We start from the raw sequence: 22,196 nt of genomic DNA on the forward strand, positions 1-22,196 counted from the left end.
TACAGTAGTGTAAAATTAGAGGAAAAGTTCTTTTTTAGTATTGGTATTTGACCTTGAAGGTTAATAAACTCTCTAAAAACAAAAACAAGGGCGCCCAGGTGGCTCAGTTGGTTAAGCGTCTGACCTTGGCTCAGGTCATGATCTCCCAGTCCGTGAGTTCAAGCCCTGTGTCGGGCTCTGTGCTGACAGCTCAGAGCCTGGAGCCTGCTTCAGATTCTGTGTCTCCCTCTCACTCTCTCTGCCCCTCCATCTCTCTCTCTCTCTCTCTCTCTCTCTCTCTCTCTCTCTCTCAATAAATAAACTTTAAAAAAAGCAGAAATATTTTGATTGAGATTTTTATTTTTCATTGTCCTTCCATGCTTTGGAATCTTATCAAGATCCTGTTATAAATCTGAAAACTCACAGGTGTTGCCAGCAGCCCCTTAGATAAGTTGATCTTTGCTAAGCATAATTTTAAAGAATCGTTTTTAAAATGGGCCCATTAGCAGATCTTATTTGAATTCAATTTTCATAGTTCTGTTAATAATCAGAACACATGCTTTGGTTGCCATATCTCAAGCTCTTCAACCTCCCCAGAGACTCGTAAGGGTGGATACATTTATGGCCAAGTCACTACCCTGCCTGACTACGCAAACAAGATGATTTGGGCCAAAAGCATATAGAAGAATGAGGTTTGGTTCTCTTTCAAAAAAGGAAAATTAATTGCTATACTTTTTGTTCTAATTATGGGCATAACATGATTTCTTTTTATCCTCACCAGGAACTTGGAGACTATTTCAGATGCGACAGAAAACTTGAAGAAAAAAAAAATGCAATAGGAGAGCCATTCTGAAACATGACATTAGTACAACGTCAATTCCCTACCTAAATGCAACCAAAAAGATGAGGACAATATCTTTCTACAGTGGATAAAAATAAATAAATAAAACTTGTGAGTGAAAAGGAAAGCACTCTGAGAAGATGCATTTACAGAGGATTAACCTCTGCAAGGCTAATAAGATAGGGAAGGAAATGATAAGGAATTAAGACTGCATTTCTCCCTGCTGAGCCAGAGATAACTGCATCACCGCCAAGAATTTGTGTATGTGTTGCCTTCTATGAAAATCTATAGATATTTTTGCCCTATTTTTATGCATGTAGAATATGAACATTTTAAACACCACAAAACAGCCTTAATTGCAGATATTTTATTTAACTTTAACCTTTTAACAGGATCCATGCTCATTAAGATTTCATCTCTATATTACAGCTCTCCATTTAAGGCCCCTGGTACGTATGTCAATCCATGGCTATCTAGAGCAGTAACTGAAAATGTCAAAAGTGTAATTCTTCATTACAGCAGAAATAGAATTATAAAAATTAGATCTTCCAATTACAAATGACATTTACCACTCCAATCGAGGTTAGCCTTACATGTGGTTGGGGTCAGAGGGCGAAGGAGAATCAGCCTGTACTCCAAAATAACCCCAGCACAGGTCTACCATTGAGGTTTTGTTTCCACCTTTAGTAAATTCTTCCATTATCTTGGTTCTGAGTCATAGTAGCCACAATAATAGCTGTACTTTATTTCAGATTTTCTGTGCACCAAATACTGTGTTCAGCTCTTAACAATTGACCTAAAGGAGTCCTGAAGTCTGGACTAAAATCAGACTCCACATATTTGAACCCTGGCTCTTGGGAAAACTCCCTAACCTTGCTAAACTTCTGTTTTCTCAAGTGTGAAATGGGTTTGATTGTATCTATATCATAAGATTGCTGTAAAAACGATGAGAGAAGATGACCAAGAAAATTAAGGATTTTTCCTAAGATCACACTCAACTAAAGAAATGGAAGAATCCGATTCAAACCTAGTTCTGACAGCTCCAAATTTCCAAGTTCCCATAACTTTCCACTGTATCACACCACCGCTGAGGGTGGCCAGGATGTCATGCAGACAGAAGGTACCGAAGAGGAGCAAGACCAACACGAGCAGTATTTCTATTCCTGAGAGGAGAGGTCCTGGGACAACCTAAAGCAGACAGACCCTGTTTGATGCTCAAACTATAGGAACTTCTATTGGTGACATGTTGTTGGGTTGTACATACCACGGGGGTGGAGGAGTTTCTGACCAACAGTGCCTGACACACCATAGGAAATACACACACACACACACACACACACACACACACACACACACACAGGATTGAGGGTAAATAATGAGTCAACTAATGAACTCTAAGAAATTCTATCTAAGAAAGAGAAATACTCCTTCTTGCAGTGAAACATTTCACATCCCTTTCCCAACCTCAGCACCCTTCAAACACCCGGATACCTACATTTTATGACAGAAGATGAGGGGTACAATTGAAGCTGGGATGAGTTATGGTTCCTCTTGATTGTAAGCTCCATCAAAGTGGGATGATCATCAGTTTTTGTGACCACTGTACTCATACCAGCCAGCACATGCTGAGTTAACACTGTCAGTACTTCTTGAATTGAATTGAATTGAATTGAATTGAATTGAATTGAATCAAATTGCTACTGTGATCTTCCTCCACAGCACACAGATATTTGACCCTCCTGTTTTGTCTTGAACTCTCAACGTCTAGCAGTATGTAATTTGACATACATTTGGATCCCATCCACATTAAGCATCTGCGAGGCAAAGACCCAAAGCCACACAGATCAGGCATAGCAACTCAGGGAAAATGGCAACATCCCACATCAAAGGCATGTGCATTCGTTTAAATGGCTCTGTTTAATATATAAGATAATGCAACTTGAATGGGGAGGTGTGATATTACATGATACTAATCTGGATTTAAATTTTTTTAATGCTTATTTTTATTTTTGAGAGAGACAGAGAGCAGGAGCAGGGGAGGGGCAGAAAGAGAGGGAGACACAGAATCTGAAGCAGGCTCCAGGCTCCCAGCTATCAGCACAGAGCCTGATGCGAGGCTTGAATCATGAACCTGAGATCACAACCTAAGCCAAAGTCGGACACTTAACCAACTGAGCCACGTAGGCACGCCGATACTAATCTGGATTTAAGATAGACTTTCCTCCTTCATGAAATCCAGAAAGAGTCTCACAGTGGTTTTTTCTTTGTAAGACATCACAGTCATCTGAAGACTTGACTGGGACAAAGGATTCATTTTCAAGGTGGTTTACTCACAAGTTGGTTCTCTTTGTAAGGTTCAGTTTCTCCCTAAAGAGACCTCTCCAGAGGCTGCAGCCCCCTTATCATGGTGCCTGGCTTCCTCTGGCTTTATGTGGTCCAAAGAGCAAGGTGGGAGCTGTGATCTTGTAGGACCTAGCCCCAAAGCCACATGCCATCACTTTGCATCTTTGATACCATTTGGCAGGTTACCTACCACAGCTTTTCTCCCTAAAGTTAAGTTGAGGAAGCCAAAATCACATTGTTCATACGGCTATATAATTTCTGTAAAGCTTTTAGAAATACACGTCAAAAACCTTAACAATGTTTATATTCTTTGACGGAATAATTCCACCTCTCAGAATCCATCCCAAAGAAATAGTCACAAATGCCAAGAAACACTTGTATTATGAGAGAAAAAGGGTTTTGTTGTTGTTGTTGTTTTATAAATACATAAAAGTTATAAATAAAAGACCCAGAATAACAAAATGGTTAACTAAATTCAGGTGCATCCCTTGATGCTAAGATTCACCTTTTCCCGCATTTTCACATCTCTGAACTTGGAATATGTCTTAGAGTAGTTAGCACCTTATTATCCCCAGCAGACACGCAGTAGGCAAAGAGTAGCTGTCAGTGCCATGAACTTGGTCACAGATGTTCATCTTCTCATTACCTCAGCTGAATCATGTACTTTGTTGGTACCACACATGTTGATTTCACTGCTACTTAAAACATCTTCCAAGTAACACTTCGATTCAGCACTGAGATGAAAAGTTTTGTGTACACAAAAAGGCATGTAAACAGAAGGGCAGGGGTCAGGTTTTTTATTAATGAGGCAAATATTCATCACAGGAGGAATGATCACTATTCCAGATTTTGTTCCAAAGCAAGCAAATCATGTAGGTACTTAATAAAACATAGGTAGACGAAACTGTGTTACATTTTGTTTTGTGAGGCATGCACTGTGTATGTATCTTTCATATGCCACACAACGCAACTGAAGGCAAAAGAACTGCCAAATCCCTGGATGAGATCAAAGAAATATTAAAGCTTTAAAAGGCTGGTGTGACCAACAAATGTTTCATGTAAGGCGATCATTAAGGATTTGTGTCACAGCTTAATTCCAAACAATTTGGGGGCGTCTGGGTGGTTCAGTTGGTTAAGCGTCCAACTCTTGACTTAGGCTCAGATCAAGATCTCACGGTTCATGAGACCGAGCGCCATACCAGGCTATGCACTGAGTGTGGAGCCTACTTAGAATTCTCTCTCTCCTTCTCTCTCTGTCCCTCCCCCATTTACTCTCTCTCTCTCTCTCTCTCTCAAAATAAACATTTTTAAAAATAATGATGATATTTACAAATATTAAACACAGAGATGGAACTGTACCCTCCCAGCACTTATAACTTCCTTTGTAACCCATTGCTGCTATCTACCTAAACCTTTTTTTTAATCCGTTTGTATTTCATATCTTTCTTCTTCTGTGAGAAGTACATTCTCTAGATTCACAAGCTCCAAGTTCTCCCTCCTGCATGGTGCTGCTGGATCGGGCCAGTGCATGTCAACGCAACCTATATTCTTCACACTTTTGTGATCTGTAATAAACCTTTTGCAGGCTTTGCTATTCCAGCCACAAATGCTGGTTTATTAGTTTTTTTCTCCAAATATTGAAACTCTTTCAGAAAACTTAAGGACCTTTCCAGTACTTAATCATTATTCTGACCTCCCCACCCTAAGCCATTCTGAGAGCAGATCTACAGCAGGCCAAGTATATGCCCAACTTATTTATCCAGTTGTGACATCTTTCCATGTTTTTCCTATATGACAGAAACTAAGAGGAATAAAAGAGGAAATACATCTTTTCCTGGGCATTTGAGTGATCAAAGGGCCTTTTACCTGGGATAGTTTGCAACCATGGGCTTTTGGATAGTAACTTTAACTTAATTTAATCTTTCTCTCTGCCTTGGATCTTTCTAAGTTTTATTGCATTTGCAAAATCCAGCTCTTTCTTCTTTTCTCCCTCTCACTCTTCTTCTACAGCCGAAACAAATTGTGATCAATTGCCAGAGGCAATCTTGGATCGCAAACAGGAAGCAGGATGGATCCCCACTTGCCATGTTTGGGCTCTTCATCATCAACGCTGACAGAAGACTTTCCCCAAAGCAGCATATCCTTTTGTCTCTGCAGTTAGCAAGTTTCCACCCTTGTGCCTCATACATTCTTCTGTCACTTACCAAATCTGATGTGGCCCCGCTGCAGATGTGGTAAGGGTATCAGAGTATCACCCATCAATTCTACCGTCAAGGCGGCCATGCCCCAAACTACGCTCTCCCACTGGCACCACCGATCAGCCAAGTCCCTAAATCCAAAGTTACTTCCAGAAGTTGTTTCCATTTACTTTCTTCTACAGGTAAATTCAACTGACGGTATAATTTCAACCCATTTAGGCATTTAACCTGCAGCCCATAAGCACGTTCGACTGCCTGTCTGTGTCCTACTCCCATCCCCAACTAGTTCAAATAATAAATACATAAAATCAGGCTTTCATGCTACATATTTACTCCTAATAATAACTATGTCTGGTTGGTCTGAGATTGAAGTTCAAGACTTATTTTGCTGGAGCTAGACTTTTCCCAGAGACTTGGACACAGAGGCACAGTGGAGTAAGACGAGATGCAGGGGCGCCACAGTAATAGAGAGCTCATTTCAAATCAGAGACATAGCACATCTGCTTGGTGCAGGGAGAGGCTCATCCAGGACACAGATTTGGGGGAGGAGGCAGAAGGGTCTGCTAGAAGTGTCTCGTCACCATTACATTAAGACCTAGACTTTGTAAAGTCAGAATTTGCCAAAAATAGTCATAGAAGGATATATTTCATTGCTCTGTCATGTGTGAGACGTTCATTAGCATTTCATGCAGGCAGGCAGAAAATTTCTGGAGAAGCGGAGAAATCACATTCCCAGCTCATTCCCCACGAAGCACTGCAAATTTGGCATTTCTGCGCAGGAGGAAACCATACCCTGCTGGCAACAGACTCATCATCAACCCAACTCACAATGAAAACACAAAGAAAGCAAAACACCCCTGCATCTTTATTGCTCTCAGTACCTGGTGAGTATTTATCAGACTCAGGAACATTTCCTGGAATCATTACATCAAGTCTCTTTTCACCTGAAGTACCATGCTCCCTACCTGAATTCCGTTCAAGTCATTGGAACAGAGGTATAATTAGCTTCTTTAATGATCAACATACCAGGAATCTGAAAAAGTGGGGAAGGAGAGGAGGAATGGCCTTATTGTGGCCAGAGCCCCGGCGGGGAGGCTGGGTGTCATCTGTGCCTCGGCCCCATTCGCTCCACCCTTTTCCAGAGTGGGGTCCTCTCTAACCTAACAGGCTAAGCTGCCACCCAGCACCAAGTGATAAACAGCCTTGATGCTGAATTTGACTTGCACCTTTGAGGTTATGTTGGTGCTCCTTGCTCTACAAGTCTCTCGATTATCTATGGCAACACAGAACTGATGAAGTGCATGAAGGCCAGCACTTCAAATATTTGACCTCACTTTCCATCATACCTTTTAGCAGAACTGATTAACAAGGAACAAAGTGGGCAGTTTTAAACTTTACCTCTTCCTCCTCTAATGGCCCTGCTTCTGGTGGAAGAGTAATAAACAGCGGCGATCTAAAGGCCGTGTGTCCAAGGGGACAGGCTGGATAATCAACGTCTGAATTCTGAGGAGTCCGTTATGCACCTGCACCTACCCGGAAGGGGAAGGCTTTGTCTCTTCGCGGCCTGGAAGGGCCAGTCTGTGGCCTGAACAGTGCTTTGCATTACAAATTTATGCCGATAGAGAGGACAAAATAAAAAACTATTACACTGTCTTAAGTGCATGTCTTTGAATTGACTTTCTGTCACCTGCCTCTCAGCGACCTCATGTTGCTGCTGGCAGAAGACTGACTGCCACTGTCACTGTCCCCTCCACGCTGACATCTCAGATCATTGCACCAAACCTCACCACCCTGTCTTTTAATTCTGTGTCAGGATTTATTCTGCCTCATCCAGTCCTAACAGTTCATCACTGAAAACAATAAAAATCAAAACGAACGACCCGAGAATATTAGTTAGTTATCTAAAAACCAAGTTTTTTACAGAACATTCAGTGACATGGGGAAATGCTCATATATAATGTTAAGTGAAAAAACCAGGAGACAAAATTATGTATATGCAACACGATCTGATTTGATTATATGTATATGCATGTGTGTATAATTCCACAATATTAATCTATTTTTTAAGTGTTGGTTTATTTATTTTTATTTTTTATTTTTAAATGTTTATTTATTTTTGAGAGAGCACGAGCAGGGGAGGGGCAGAGAGAGAGGGAGACAGAAGATCCAAAGTGGGCTCTGAGCTCAAACCGGAACCGTGAGATCATGACCTGAGCTAAAGTCGAACACTCAACGACTGAGCCGCCCAGGCGTCCCCACAATATTAATCTTGATCATTTCTTGACAATGTCGTTAAAAGCAATTTTAATTTCCTTCCTTATGCTTTCAAAACTTTACTAAATTGTGCATGTATTATTTTTATAGGCAGAAAGAAAATAATCTTTTCAAACTGCTCTGCAGATGTAAACTATTCCTCAGCTTAACCCTGTATTTTTATTGTTGATTCATACTATATTCTACTGCACTAACTTCACAACCCCATCAGCTGGATTCCCAAAGTTCCACCCGCATGGCTCAACTCTGTAGCATCCAGAATGCACATGAAGCAAGCAGCTGACTTATGGGTGACTTCTCAAGACGTCATGTGTCAGGAAGCAGAATGAGCCAGAAGAACTGGCTTCTAGTCCCCATCCTTCCCCTAATAGTAATGCAAGGACCTTGGAAATCCCTCTGAGCCAACTTCTCCCATATATGAACTGAAAGGTTGAGCTGGATGACCCAAGGGCCCATCTTGCTTGAAATTTCTGCTTTTCATGAGCTGCCGACCTAACTGCAGCAGAAGGTTCCAGTCACCATGAGTGTGAGGTTACTGCAAAGAAGCTCATGAGGCAAATGATTCTCATTCAACAGGAAGTGGTGAAAGCCAAGAGTCATAAATATCCAAATATATGTGCTGTTTTATCTCAGAACAAATCTCTCAGGCAAAACAAATCTATTTTGCCTGAGAATCATTTGCCTCAAGAGCAAAACTTTGCAGTAACCTCACACTCATGGTGACTATTTACATTTACAGATGTAAATACAGCCCAAATATCTACAGTAGTGAAAATGGAGGGTGAAGGAGGGGTTCAGAAAAGAGATCAGTAAGGCAGTCTTTCAGAAACATCAAATTATATAATGTCCCAAACATAGACAAGGAGTTCACTGCACACCCAAAATTTAAGTATAATAAAGTCTGAATTCACCTGAATCATTAAGTGACTCAAGGATAAATACCAGGAATGATTACAATAACCTGAATCTGGACATTTAGTCATAGAAAATATAACCTTTAACTTGGATGAGATTACTGACATGTTAATTTCTTTTTTTTTTATGTTAGTTAATTTCTTAAAATTATGCAAGTCATACATAAATTCACCGTAATATAAAATTCAAACAACATAGATGAACACAGGATAAGAACATGAAAGTTCCCTTCTGGTCTTACCTTCTGGCATCCCACATCTCTGCCCACAGACGACCTACATTGTAGACCCTTTTTGTTTTAAATGTGCATATCTTCACACGGTTCCTACCTATCTCTCCCAAAGCACTACAAGAATATCTATAAATATCAGATGTCTTTGTTCTGTCACATTTAACCAAAAACTTGACAAATTTCTTATTAAAATGAAATCATTCCTTTTCAAAGAAGAATCCATTCTTTGGATTCTACAATGGATTCTAGCCATTTTTCCCTATCTGTTAATCTTCCTATCTGTAAAATAACAAACAAATCAACACGGATATTAAAGGAAGAAATGCTACTGGGACAGCAAAAACAGCACAGAAGCCTCTCTGTGTGCACAGCTTCTGACCTCCCAGACACAGACATATGCAGACCTTCACTAGCTCAGACTCTTGAAGCTCCGAAGATGCCCCCAGCTTAGTTACCATCTGAAAACACATCCAGTCTGTGGGAGCTTCTGGAAAACAGTATCACAGCCCTTCCTTCTCCACCCTTCCTCTCAGTCTCAACTCTTCCTTCTCTGCAAAACTACTCCCAGGCAGAGCTGCAGTACAAGAAAAATCAGGTATTCTGGAGGAGCGAGAAGCCCAGAGATGCCTCTCAGATTAGAGATCAGTCCCGAAGCTCTCATTATTTAAATGTTGACATGGAAAATGTATTACTGGAAGCCCAAGTTTGTGGAAAATCTGAAACTCGATGAAGGTTTTTTAGCGATCGCTTATGTGTGGAGACAATAGAAAATGAAATAATTTAAAAAATGAAATATAGTTAACCAAACAGCACACATCCAAAACATTATTGAGCTCAGAGAAGGGAAATGATGGAAATGATGCTTTTTTCTTAACACAGAGGAAATATGCTGTATCTACTAATAAGAAATATTTATTGAGTGCTTACTATCCTAAGCATTTTACATAAGTTAAACACTTTAATTTCACAACAAACCTACAGGAAAGTATTATTATCATCTCCATTTTAAAGATGAGGAAACTAAAGAACAGAGAGCTAGTAAGCTTCATCTCCAGGATCTGGGCTCTCCCTCCCAGTAGTAAAATGGCTGCAGCAGTGTCAGCCCTCACATCTCCTCCCTATACCATCCAGAGGAAGAGAAGGTCTCTTCTAGAATTCACACTCTCATTGGCCTGATGGTGTCACATGCTCTTCCCATGTGGACAGGGAGACTGGGATATGCCAATGAGACTAAGCCTAACAGAGCCGCCTGAATAGGTAACTGGAGGCAGGGTCAATGTCACCGAAACTTCCTGGCTGAAAATGGAGGTAGTAGGAAAAGGGAGATAATGGATCCTGGAGAAGTGGCCTTCTCTGAAATGTCTACCATAGTATTCATCAACCAGAAAAAGCAGCACAGAAAATTTCTCCAATGGTACCATTATAAACATCCTCCAACTTGAAACTATTAACTCTTATTGGCACTATTTGTTCTGGAACAGTATGTCCTCCAGCAATTACTTTTTAAACAAAAGTCAAATTTTTATTCTATCCTTTGTTCCCCAGAATCAATTTCTCCCAGAGACAAAGGTAGATTTGTAACACATGCTGGGCACTCTCAGGAACATAGGCGATAATACTTTATCGGAAAATTTGATAGTGCAGAACCAGGACTACCTTATACCTTTCGATTAGAGGAAAAGGATGATTTCAAATAAGAAGATTCTTTCTACCTAGTCGTCTTTTATGCATGTGTTATTTCACCCCTGAGTTAAGGACTTAGTGCTTTGCTTACACACAAGCAAAGCACACAACTGAAATCAAGAACTGTATGAGTCCTTATGAAGTACTCAGAACTATCTCTGCTTTTATTCTAAACAGATAATTAGCTACCCAATTTCAAAGATGTTCTCAAATGAAGATGCCACCGTGTTCCTCGGGAACACATTTTAAAGTTTAATGATCTTTACTATCAGCAGGACGCCCGTATTGAAACTACCATTGAATTCAATTTAATACAATGAATATTTGTTGACTATGGAGTACCTACTACGTGACCATCCTGAGGCTCCCACCCGTGTCTCAGCAGAAAACATCCTCCCCATTAGCCTTCACAAACCAGAAGACCAGGGCCAGTTGTCCACAAGTTAATCAACATATACGCATTTGAGTAGCCGTGCTAGGAAAAGTGACATGCAAACAAGCGTAAACATTGTCTTCAACCTCACCTCCCCAGGATACTTGTTTGCATTTCATTTTCCCGGTCCTCATGTTTCCATGGCTTTCCTCTGAACCTCCTGCTGGTTTTCCACTGCTGTGATAAATAGATATCTCACAATTGAACTCGGAAGCAACCAAATGGATCCTAGGAAAAAAAAAACCAGTGGCTTATTTGGGGAAACAGATTCCCAACCACAACCCTTTTATATTAAGTTGTGCTTAAATGCAAAAGAAAAATAAATACAAAACACTGAAAGAGTAAACATAACAGGTATCAACTAATAATCCAGGGAGCAACACTCCATATCATTAGTACCAGGCATGACTAATCTGATAAAGCCCTCAGCTCACACCAGCTGTCCATAATCAGAATAGACTAGCAACCATTCCCAGGCCTACAGTGGGCACACAAGCTGCTGAGAAGGGCTGATTCTATCAAAGCCTAAGCAGCTCCAAAGTTCATTCGGTTCTGCTCCTGGACAAGCTTCAAAACCATTTTAGACCTCTCCAAGGGGCGGTAAAGCTCCAGAGCAGGTGTATTAGGGAGTGATTGAAGTCATCTCATTTAATGCGAGAATCCCTTTACAACCATGGCCAGCCATTGATCCAGCACGGCGGAGCCGGGCAGGGCCACGCCTGTGACCTTGGCCATGTTCCCAGTACTGGGAAGCCGTCCCCACCACAGTGTGTCCAACCCTCCTTCCGGTGACAGGGCTTCAAACAGAGGAAGACCGCTCTCATGGGCCCTAAGTCACAGCTCCCGCTGTCTTCTTCATAGAATATCTGACAGCCTGCATACAGTTTGCATCTCTCTCTCCTTGTCACTTTGCTTAAGCAAGTTCTGTGATACAAAATCTAGACTTTTTGCAAAAACTTACCTACTTCCTTTTCTGTCATATTCCTTGTGTGAAAGGTGTTTATATTTACTTTGTACTCACTCCGAGTTGAACGAGTGAGTGCACCAGTATACATCATAAGAAGTCTTTAACCTGAGGATGCCCTTTTTGTCATGAATCAACATTTATGCTGCTTTGTGCCTATTTAAACTATGCTCTGCCCGTTTCCTCTGCCTTTGAGCCTCTCTGTATTTCGTCTTCTCCACTCAGCCCTTCTTGCCCTGTGGATTAAGGTCAGGTAGCAAATGCCTCTCTTCTACATCATCTAATTGATCGTGCTGGTGTGACATTTCAATCTCTGCTTCATCGGGAGAAGCAGCTTCATGTGACATGGCAATGCTGTGGGGGAAAAAACAGAAATAGAGAAAACCTATTAACCTTCAGAAAATGATAGTACATTTTGTGCTTCTTTTACCACCTGATTATTTTCTAAGCAGTAAAACCTTCAATTCATTAAGCCTTAGGTGGGTAAGTGATGCTTTATCCAACAGAGAACATGAGATACCACTTTTAAGTGATTTTCTGACATTCACACACACTGGGAGAGATTGGACCGATGACCAACTATGAAAACCACAGACCTGAGTTCCCAACACTGAGGTGCTCTGTCTACACGTTTCTACATTGACATTTACGCAAAGAACAGCAACGTGTAACTCCAAAAGGCAAAATTCAGACCTCATCTGAAAGACCTGGGATTATAACCCAAAGTACCCAATATAGACACAGTTTCTACTGTGTGTGGCAGCTTTACTTAACTCACTTATCCTTACAAACATCCTGTCAACATCTGGAAGATGGGCTCCATTTTACAGGTGAGATCCTTGAGGTGTGGACACCTGTGACTTGTTGAAGCTTACGTGTACAATGGAACTAAATTAAAAACAAACCGGTCACTGAATCAGCATAACACATCAAGTGTTTCTCATAATCCCTCCTCTCTGAGATCTAATATTACAAAATGAACTTCTGCTTTTACCTACCCAAGATTTTGACAAGCAATTAAAAGCAATAATCACGGGGCAGGCTGGGTGGCTCAGCGGGTTAAGCGTCCGACATCCGACGTCAGCTCATGATCTCGTGGTTCAGGACTTCGAGCCCTGCGTCAGACTCTGTGCTGACAGCTCGGAGCCTGGAGCCTGCTTCGGAGTCTGTGTCTCCCTCTCTCCCTGGCCCTCCCCTACTTACACTCTGTCTCTGACTCTCTCAAAAATTAAACATTTTTTAAAAAAAATTTTTAAAAAGAAAAAAGAAAAGAAAAGAAACAGGAGAATAAGGATTCCAAGAAGGCTGCCAACATATGCTCTGAAGGATATGTCATGAGGACACTGCCTTGCAGCCAACCCTGACCTGGGCCTCAGTGGCTTGAGGGCAAGAGAGAAGCCATCATGTTCTGCTCTTCATGCAGGAACACACCACAGGGCTGTCGTAGCATCTGCTGGTGGCCACCGGTCCGGCTGCTGCTTGCTGCAGAGACCTGACTCCAAAGACCTCTCTCCACTGCGAATATAGGACCATCCGAAATATGGAAGCCCTAAGACAGTATCCAATTTTCCAGTATCTCTGGGTTGAGGTATGAAAGCCCATTCTTTTAAAAATGTTCCAGGGAGAGGGAGAGACATTTTTTTTTTCTTTCTGGTTTTCTGAGAGGATTGAGAAGTTTCCCTCTGAAATTTTTGTCAAAAAAAAAAGAAGAAGAAGAAGAGGAAATCCTTGGGTTGGGGATGCTATTGTCCTTCTGAAATTCTGTGGGTAGTTTCGAACCTTCACACCACTTGCTCCCGTATTGATCACATGAACATCGTGAACCTTTTTTAGGTAATCAAGCACAGAACAATTTTCTAATCTCTGCTTTGCCATTTTCTTTATAATTGTAGGCTAGTGACATATGTTCTCTCATCTGTAAAATGGTGATAATATTAGCCTACTCCAGGGAGATTTTGTGAGAATCATAGAAGAAAAGCCTTTAAACCCAGTTATAGCAACCACCCCCATAGACAAAAGTTGCTAAGGGATTGGGGAGGGGTGGGAGGGAGCACAGAGGGAGTAGGATGATAGGAGGAAACTCCGAGAAAGCAGCCCAGCCCACTTCTCCCCCAGTGATAGCATCCCAGCTTATTTTCCCCTAATACAAACTCTCTTTTACGATCTCGGTCTTCTGACCCAGCAGTTTCTCCATCAGACCTCCTCCAGGTCCCAGAGACTATTATTTCCACATTAAGTACCCTTGTTTAAGATTTTGTTTGAGATTCTCACATTTCTATATATGCCTTGCTGCTTTCCAGACTACACAAAATATGCTAATGCCACGGTTAAAGATCCTTTCATTAAGAAAATTATAGTAATGTGGAATCTGTTGCTTTTCACCTTGGACATCAATTATATTACTGTCCATTTCCTGTTTTAGTTTTACAATGGTTGACAAGCTCCTAAGCCCCATATCAGTAGTAAAGGCAAAGCTGGTCTACAGGGTTGACCATCTGGTAATTCTTATACAGCCAGCCAGCCTCAGAAGTAAAAGTATTATCCAACATTGGAGAGCTAAGGAAAACAAAACAAACAAACCTCTGAACCCCAATATGGCAGAATTTTGAAAAAATAAAACCATACCTTGGTTGGATCTTTTTTTTAATGTTTATTTATTTTTGAGACAGAGAGAGACAGAAGCGCAGAGAATCCGAAGCAGGCTCCAGGCTCTGACCTGTCAGCACAGAGCCCATCGCAGGGCTCAAACCCACAAACCATGAGATCGTGACCTGAGCCAAAGTCGGACACTTAACAGACTGAGCCACCCAGGCACCCCTTGGTTGGATTTAAAAGGAAATTACCTAGGGGAGCCTGAGTGGCTCAGTTAATTAAGTGTCCGACTCCATTCACCTCAGGTCATGATCTCACGGTTCCTGAGATCAAGCCCAGGTTCCTGAGATCAAGCCCAGTGTTAGGCCCCACCCGGAGAGTTTGGAGCCTGCTTAGGATTTTTCTCTCCTCTCTCTCTCTCTCTCTCTCTCTCTCTCTGCCTTTCCCCCTGCTGTGCACACACACTCTCTTTCTCTCTCTCTCTCTTAAAATAAATAAACATTTTTAAAAAGAAAAAAATGAAAAGAAATCACCTAAAGAAAAGAATATTTCTTTCGGTCCACTCAAATTCATAACATCTAACTCTACTGAAAGCACTTAGTTTGCAGTGAATGTGTATCAGTGATTATAGGTCAAGCCATTAACAGAAACTCAGGATTCAAATGTAACAACTTAGAATTTGCCTTTTTTTTTTTTTTACCATAAATGTCAGTGTTCTCATAGAAACAAAAACAGAAGACAAAACAAACGTCAGGGTTTTCAAATTATTGGAATATGTTTTAATAGAAATCACTCTAAAAAAGTTAACTGTATTTGTATATGAATTGAATGTGTATTAGAGGAAGGTAACTGTATTTGTATATGAATTTAATGTGATTACCCCACTTTTTAATTAAATTTTAGTATCTATGGTGAATTTGATCAAGATTTTTAACCATAAATATAGCTAAATAACAACTATTTCTAGAAACAAACCCAAGACAAAAGATATACTCCTCAAGTACAAAATCTGTTAATTTTTTAGTTTAGCTTCGCAAGCCTCAAAAAATGACCTAGACTGGATAATTATATATTCATTCCCCTCTTCCTTTCCAACTACCTACCTGCCTTGTGTCACAAGCCAGACTCTTCTACACTTGTGACCCTTTTCCTTTCAAAAGACCGGTGGTCCTACAGTAATTTCAACCCCTCCCTCTCTCTGCATTTCCATCCACCTTTTCAACAAGTATCAAATTAATGATCTGTTCATCTCTAAGTCACCATTGAGGCACCCCATAAATCAACAGATGTGCTTTTGATTCAATACATTACCCTCTCTCCTTCTCTGCTAGACGTATAAAAGAAATCATTCAGATTAGGGAAATTATTTCCAGAAGAGAATCATCAAAACGGTGTTTCACAGCATTCAAAATCCACATCAGGTCTGTAAAACTTTGGTTGTAAAGTATTGGTTAAGTGCTACCATTGCAAGATACTATTTGAAAGTAGCATAGGCCTATGTATATACACAAATGCATATAATATGTGTATTATAATATAATATGCATTATTTGCATATGCATATATAATAACTTAAATCAAATGTAAAGACACAAATATAAACGATGGCAGTAGAGATTTACGTGTGTGTGTGTTTAATATTTTTGGCAGCTCAGTATTCCCATCTCCTTCCTGTAGGACACACATTTTCTTTTGGAGAATTACTTCTTTCCCATTATATTGTATTGGCAGAACAGTAAATCCAATGTCTCAATCCCACTGAGAATGTCACATTAACCAGCTTTCCCCACACTTCCTTGGAAAAGCCAGAAGCCCAGAATATCAGCTGTTGTCTTCTAGGATTTGCATCTTATGTGAGAGACACTGAGATGGAAAAAGCTGTTGGAATTCCATAGTTCTCACCCATGGTGCCTGGACATGATTGTTCCTGGTCTGGAAACACTCCCAGCACCCAGAGCAGCCTTAAGTAATGACTTACCAAGCCTGAGTCTCAGCTTTCCAGTTGATGTGCTGAGTTCCTGATAAATTTCCCTTCTTAAATTGTCCAAAATCATCTTCTGTTGCCTGCAACCCAACGACCCCAATCATTACAGTTACTTACGAAACAAACACTGAGTAAGAACACACATTAAATATATTATTTACATTCGGGGTGATTAGTATATATGTATAGATGCATTTTGTTGATCAATGAGTAAAGAGGATCAGGGAAGTTGAATTCTCAGGCAGGAAGGTTTTCATGAGCTCTCTCCAGGAGAATAAAAGCTGAGAAAATATCTTTGTGTGTGTGTGTGTGTGTGTGTGTGTGTGTGTGTGTGTTTCAGATACCATACATATATATAACCAGTGGTATGTTCTGAAATTTTATTAATACCTTCAATGGAACAACAATTAAAGTTGGCAGCAAGGATGTTCAGGGAGAACTCCACTAGCAAAAAAGTCAGTTGCCTTTCTGTGTTGAAAAATTTTGTATTTTATGCAGCCAGTTAAAAGAACATCTCATCCAACTAGTCAATATATGTGAGTTTACTATGCACAAATGGCTACGGATATTTATCATCCGCCCTTTGCGATCTTTTTTAACAGCTACTAACTATCCTGATGTGCCCATATCACCCCGTTAGGAGATTTCTTCGCTTTGTTGATGCAGAGCATTAACTTAATGTTGCAGAATTTAAGGTCTTCTCTTTTATAAACTTATCATATCCTTTTTCTCCCTGTGCAGTTAAGTCTGGTTTAATTATCTCCCAGAAATCAGTAAAGGTACTGTTTTTGCCTTTGCTTGCCCTTAATCCTTATCTGATTAAAGTGTCACACGCTTAATTGGGCTGTGTGTACCTCAGCCTCTTCAATTCCAAATATCGAGGGTGGCAGCGGGACCCCTAGGACTGGCAAACGGCTCACAGATAAGCAGCAAATGTGAGTAGTGCACAAAATACCAGTCCCTCTTCTTGGTGCCACCCTGCACTGCCACCCCACCCCACCCCCATCTCTTCTCTTTCGCCCATCCAGCAAGGAAAGAGGAGAGATTTTCAGAAATGGAGAGGGTGTTTGACACCTATTACTCTCCGTTCAACAGGCTGGAATCTTTTCAATCTTGCAAGTCTTTGAAAAGAGTTCAAGTGCTATTTGATTGAAGCCTTTCAGTACTGACAAGACAGGGCTCACTAAAAACCTCAGCACCTGAAAAGGAAAAAGAAAAACATAGGCCCCTCTCAACACATATTTTTAAAGAAAGTATGGATATTATTGTGATCCTTTTACCAGTGAGTGAACTTTGAAGATGCCAACAGAGAGAAGGGGGGAGGAAGGAGGAATGAGAAGGAGAGGGTAGGGGCAGGGAGAGAGAGAATTTCTCTTGCTTCCAAGTGGGAACAATATTCCATCAAAGTTCTTTTCCCACCAGTAGGTATATCCAGGGCCTCCATGACAAAAGGCACAACTGTGACATAAAGTTGGTGGAGGAGATGACTGGTTTCAACATTACCCTCAGAGCTGGTTTCCTGTGGGGCCATCATAACAAAGCACCACAAAATGGGTAGCTTAAAACAACAGACATTTTTTCACTCAGTGTGGAGGCTGGAAGTCTGAAATCAAGGTGTTGGCAGGGCTGGTTCCTTCTGGAAGCTCTGAGGGAGAATCCATCCCATGCCTTTCTCCTCACTTGCCAACAGCCCCTGGCATTCTGTGGCTCACAGCTGATTCATTCCAATCTGTGCCTCTGTCATCACATAGCACTCTCCCTGTGTGTCTGTGTGCACAAATGTGCTTCTTCTTACAAGCACACCAGTGAATTAGGACCCACTGTAATCCAGGATGACCTCAACTGAACTTGACTATATAAGCAAAGACCTTATTTCCAAATAAAGCCACATTCACAGGTACTAGAAGTTAGGATTTCAACATATCTCTTTGGGAAACACAAATGAACCCACAATACCCTCCATAAAGAAAGTAACCTTATGCTATTTCCAAGCTATTCAGTGTTCATCTTTGTATGTTCAACCGTTTCTAGAACCCACAATGGCCCACAGTCAGTGGCGACTACTCATGGTGTGCCCTTGCATGGGTGTGCTGCCATAATTTAATTTAAACGTTATAGAGTAGAGGACGATGTGCTGTGAATAAGAGGTAAGGAACATAATTCATCTGGATCCAAATAAAGGTGTTTGTTCACTAGAACCCATAAGAATTTTTGCCTTGTGGGTATATCAGAGGAGTTCAGGGCAATCAATCAGTCTACCAAAGTGGACACTACTGGGGCAAACTGGCGAGCAGTGTGGGGGTGGAGAAGAATGTTATACACACAGGAGGCATGATTATCCTGTGACAGAAACTGCACTGTAACTGTTATGCTGTTCTGAGACTCTCAATCTCTTCCAGTGTGCCATCAAATCTATTGATGCCAAACATCTTAAGAACCTCTGTTTTCAATTGGAAGTGTAGATCAAATGTTCCAATGTCATCATCTCTCCCACTAAATAATATCTTCATAATTTACCTATTGCTTAACTCAGTTGCATTGTCTAAAAACGAAAATCTCAGACTTAAAAGGGAAATTATTTGTGGCAGCTGAGAACTTTTTCAAATTTATCCAGTGATTTGTTTAATGGTTATAGGAAAATGGACCCCACTCAGGGCTTGGATAAAATCACCCAAATTCACCAGAAAAACATTGTTCTCAAGAATATACATCTCAAGGATGCATCTACAGCTTCTAAAGAGCCCCTAGGAGGATCTGCCCAGGATACAACCTCCAGAAATTGTTGGGGAATCAGAAATCCCATCAACAAGGATTTGTTCTGAAGATGAGTGAAGAGAAATCTGACACAATGGAAATACTCACCCCACACAAAAGTGAAGATCTTAGAGAGATTCCTTTATCAGGTATTTTTCCAACCAAGAGAGCTAGAAGTAAGCTCAGGAAAGGCACCTGCCGGAAAAACACAAAATGAAAGGCAAAGGTACCCAACAATGTCACCTCCTTCATATCTGTCCTGGAGGGCGGCCCTGTGACTCTTCTCCCCACGGAGCTTCTGGACAGCATGTTCCTCAATGACATTTTACATAACATGGATGATGGAGGGGACCCAGGAGGGAGGATATCTGCACAAATACTCTCTTAGAGGGAAAGTTACATTCAGTGGGGGGAAATGAGGGAAAGAGTAGAGATCAAGAGAAAAGAAAAGTGTTCTGCTTTTGCCCCAATGGTCAGCTTCTCCATCTCTCTTCCACCCTCTTCTCTAACCTGCTGACTGCTGAGTCTTATGTGTTTGATCCTGCAGGCCAAGTGAACATGAGGTGGAAAAATGGGAGCCCAAGGCCCAGTGGCCTTCCACCCCTGTCCACAGTCCACGGCAAAGCTATGAAGAAGATGTGCCCTGTGCCCTGCTGAGACTCTGGGTCAGGTGCAGAGATTTCACCAACTAAAAGCCAACCTATGAGACTCATAAGTTTACAGAAGGGAGAAGGACCCCAGACATGTGAACAGTGCTGCCGCTCTCTCTCCTGACCACGCCTTTACTTCTCTGTCCTTCAGAAACCTGCTCCTATTTTGCTCCACAAAATACTCTAGCCAGAACTTTCAGGCCATTTTGCTGAGGCTATACCCAAAATAACACATCCCCTCTCACAGGACACTCTAATGCTGCCAAATTAGTTGTGCTTTTCAACATAGAGGTGCAGCAAAGCCACCTTGGGGTCAAGACCGCTGGCCACATTCCTAGTCTTTCCTAGACACACACTTGGACCTCTCACATCCAGTTCCCTTGGAGTTATATAGCTACAACATTGAACTCTAACAAGGGGATATAAGGGATGTGTACCACTCATAGGTCTGGTCCATGGAACTTCTGTGCACAGTAATCCGTGCTCTTTCCACATCCACTGTCCTCATGCAACAAACGAAACCACTTTGGAAGCCACACAGAGAGGATGGCAGAGCCACATGGCAGAGCGACAGGGTACAAGGAGGCTGGGTCTCTGAATCACCACTATGAAACTCTGATTAAAGAACACCTTTTTGGGGGTGCCTGGGTGGCTCAGTCCATTAAGCGTCCAACTCTTGGTTTTAGCTCAGGTCATGATCTCACAGTTCATGGGTTCAAGCCCCACAACAGGCTCTGCGTTGATGGCACAGAGCCTGCTTGGGATTCTCCCTCCCTCCCTCCCTCCCTCCCTCCCTCTCTCCCCCCCTCCCCCCACTCATGCTATCTCTGCCTCTCTCAAAATAAATAAACAACAACAAAAAGACACCTTTAAGGGTATTATGTAAGCAAGTAATAAACTATTATGTGTGAGCCATTATACATTCTTTACTCCAATTTGTTTATTACTGCAATGAGTCTACCTTCATTAACATGCACCTTCTTTCTGATGTGCCTACCACAGAAGCTGTGTGCTTTCTGACACTGTTTTTCACTAAAGCATTTCATTGGGCAATTGTGCTTCTTAAAACACTGCAGATGGCATAAGAAAGTCTTCCCCTATTGATAATAAAACCTTGTTAAATAATAGATGTCTATATTATCGTGCAGAGGAAATAGGGCAAGCTGTAGAGTCAGACTGAGTTTGATCTCTTTTCCACAATATTCTGCCCAGGTGATTAATATCAACTCACTTTATCTTTCTGATCCTAAACCCTTCTGTGTAATTGGGACAACTAATTATCCCAATTAATTATTAGGATAGAGTTGCAAAGAGTAGAGTTTAAGGAGTAGAATCAAGACACTTAATACGGTGCCTGGTACACAGTAGATTCTCAACAAATAGAAGCTATTCTTATCACTATTAACTATATTTACTAGTATTGACTCGATTGTACCCTTTAGGTACAGGAACAGTATCTGATTCATCCTTTTAACTCAGCATAAGTATGAGTTCCTAGAAGACATAGGTTATATCTCATTTATCTTTGTATCCCTACATCTAAAACAGTGATGGTTACTTCTGAAGGCAAGCTACTCTTAGTATAAACATTATTATTCACTGCCACCTCCAAAGCATGGACTGCATCTATAAATCTGTCTCTGGAATCTACAAGGGTGACCTGCACATGATAGGCCCTCGACAATAGTAATTAGTAAACTGATTTCTCAAAAAAATAAAAATAGATTAAATAAATAAATAGACTCATCTCTCTCTGGTAGGTAGTTACTGTGATTCTGGTCACGGGGATTGGTGGGAGGCAGTGGTCTCTATAGAGCAGGTGGGTCTGTGAGGGCATCTGGATTCCAAGTCATTAGCATTCTGGAGTTCCCGAGCCCCCTGTACCACATATGTGGCATTTCTCCCCACAACCACCAGAACATTCTTTCTGAGTGGAGCATTCTCGGGGCACCTGGGTGGCTCAGTCAGTTGAGCATCCGACTTCAGCTCAGGTCAGGATCTTGCAGTCCATGGTTCAAGCCCCGCATCGGGCTCTGTGCTGACAGCTCAGAGCCTGGAGCCTGCTTCGGATTCTGTATCTCCCTCTCTCTCTGCTCCTTCCCAACTCACGCTCTGTCTCTGTCTCTCAAAAATGAATAAGAACGTTAAAAAAAAAGAAAGAAAACAAAAAACAACCAAATGCAGCATTCTCCAGTTCCTACTGTGTCATTACCTCAGCCTACCTCAAAAACTTGTCATGAAATTCATCCAGTGCAAAAACAATTTACCGAATTCAAGTTTTTCTGGAAAATGAGTCATATTGCTGTATCACCAATGTACCTTACATAACAACTGACAAATAGTTACTTTCCCCC

General features: G+C 41.3%; 1 long non-coding RNA gene across 11 annotated transcripts in view; it reads right to left on the reverse strand.

Moving 5' to 3' along the window:
* The window catches only part of LOC122213853, a 140,989-nt gene that overhangs the window by 113,001 nt on the left and 5,792 nt on the right, over positions 1 to 22,196 (reverse strand). For all 11 annotated transcript variants that reach the window (XR_006199660.1, XR_006199664.1, XR_006199655.1 and 8 more), the window contains 4 exons: positions 19,301 to 19,387; positions 16,433 to 16,518; positions 11,860 to 12,216; positions 10,990 to 11,126 (listed from right to left, as the gene is read on the reverse strand). This is a non-coding gene — a long non-coding RNA (uncharacterized LOC122213853). The remainder of the gene's footprint in view (positions 1 to 10,989; positions 11,127 to 11,859; positions 12,217 to 16,432; positions 16,519 to 19,300; positions 19,388 to 22,196) is intronic.

This window comes from Panthera leo, chromosome A1, assembly GCF_018350215.1.
Source record: "Panthera leo isolate Ple1 chromosome A1, P.leo_Ple1_pat1.1, whole genome shotgun sequence".
Taxonomy (NCBI): Eukaryota; Metazoa; Chordata; class Mammalia; order Carnivora; family Felidae; genus Panthera; species Panthera leo.